A 2,047-nucleotide genomic window follows, 5' to 3' on the forward strand; every position below is an offset into this window, starting at 1 on the left:
AACGAACATGACTTTGGCTTGTATATGCAACAAAAAGCCCAACTTTAAAACAGCACTCAGACATTCCACTTCCTGAGTTTTATTTTATAAAATCGATGATTTTCTTTTGCAGGTGTAATTATTTTTACGATCAGTAACTCTTATTTAATGGCCTTTGTGTGTATATGTGCTGGTTTAAATCCATGTCATGTTAGAATGTAAAGTGATAGCCTAAACACTAGGTTGTACCAATCATTAAAAATCACTGAAAAGAATTTCGCCCTGCGTTGTTCTTGTTGTTGTTGTTGTTTTTTAAATAATTAATCGCATCTTTTTTTTTTTTTTTTGCTCTTCAGGGAATTTTGCTAACTGTTATTGTCATATTTTGTTTCATATCGCTTATCAACGAGTCAAAAATATATATATCACTTTTGTTTGGAGTCTACGTTAAAAAAATCTTGATGTCTAGCCCATATAATGTACTATATAAATCATAAATTATATTATTTTCATTTTGCCAGACTTGATCTCTCTTCTGAAATTCACCAATGAAGCTGCTGTATCTCCTCTAATCTCATTTTTCCGGTACAATCCTAACATCTAATTTAGATTCCTTCTAGTTTTAGATTCATTTTTATTCATTTACACACTGTGATGTTCTCTCGTTTGTTTCGTGGCTGAAATTTAGCTCAATATTACACTTCAGTGTTTTAGTTTAATCCCAAATGCCTCCTTATTCACTATACATGCTCACTACATAGGGTACAAAGGTGTTTAAACACGTATCCAGTCTTTAAAGATTCACCAGTAAAAATATTTACTGTTTCTACCTTCATTAAGATTAAAATATTGGCACCCTTACCTCACCACCATTCCATGATCTGTGTAGAATTCAGCATTTTGAAGTAGGGTTAAGTCTTTAATCTTTCTCGGACTAAATAAACTTTAATAGCACGAAAATAGGGGAAATATTACATATTATAAAATTGTTATAGAATTATTTACATGCTACAATTCTAACTAAGCGTAGCAATTAAAAACAAAAACAAAAAAACATCCTTTAAGCCTTTCCTGCATGGATCATTTTTAAAACATATCCAGATTCTCTAGATGACTTTTTGACATTACTTAAAATTTCATGTCACACATTTTGACATTATAAATAACACTGATTTTAAAAACTAAATGCCTAGTTGTATGAATACTGTGTATCAACGATAGCAAAAGGGGTTAAAAAAAGGAAAACGTTTGATGAATGTAGAAATATTCTTGATCTACAAAATCTCCACAGAATGTCGCGTGATGCAGATGATTTCTGAGGTAAATAATAAAGTAATAAAATCTTCAATGAAAAAGTAGCTTTTAAAAAGTTAAGGCATTCATTAAAGTCTCTTTGGAATAAAAATACTTGTTTTGGGGCTTTTTTTGTGTAGAAAGTTTGGACAAACGCACTGTTTTATGCTAAATTACAGAAGATCTGAAGTGATTTGGAGGCAATTTACTTTTATATTTTCCTAAAAACAGGAACTAATGGGTATCAGGTGTGTCACATGAATTATTAAATCTGAATTACTGAACAATGAAAAAAAAAACATATTTGAATATAGATACTTGATTTTTTTTTTAAACTGAATTTTAAAATATGAGTCTCTGAACACTGAAAAGGACCTAATCTGACGTTCAAGGAGGATAAATCAAAATAAATAAATGCAAATGTATGGTTTTCAACCCAATATATTTAATTCACTTTCACATATTTCCATATTATTTTGATTTAATTTAATTTGAATGTATTTATTTTTGTAAAGCTGCTTTGTGACAATGTCCATAGTTAAAAACGCTATACAAATAAAACTGAATTGAATTGAATAATTGAATATTATAAATTCAGTGATCTTTAATCTTCTTAAGAATTCAATCGCTTTTAAAACTTTTTTATTCAAATCTTTATGTCACTTTTTTTCGACATTTTGCTTTAACTTCATTTAATATGAAGAAACACGTTTTCACCGGAACTGTTATATAGGAACTAAAAGTCTGGAGTTTGTTGTTTCCCTCCGGAACATGT

At 29.3% G+C, this 2,047-nt stretch overlaps 1 protein-coding gene across 1 annotated transcript in view; it reads left to right on the top strand.

The window, feature by feature from the left end:
• The first annotated feature begins 2,021 nt into the window (after window positions 1–2,021).
• snrnp27 (small nuclear ribonucleoprotein 27 (U4/U6.U5)) overlaps window positions 2,022–2,047 on the top strand; it is an 8,888-nt gene continuing 8,862 nt past the window's right edge. Inside the window, exon 1 of the mRNA XM_034299117.2 lies at window positions 2,022–2,047. This exon is cut by the window's right edge and continues 149 nt beyond it. The gene's annotated coding sequence lies outside the window, so the exon portion shown is untranslated.

Source organism: Pangasianodon hypophthalmus, chromosome 24, assembly GCF_027358585.1.
Source record: "Pangasianodon hypophthalmus isolate fPanHyp1 chromosome 24, fPanHyp1.pri, whole genome shotgun sequence".
NCBI classification, from domain to species: Eukaryota; Metazoa; Chordata; class Actinopteri; order Siluriformes; family Pangasiidae; genus Pangasianodon; species Pangasianodon hypophthalmus.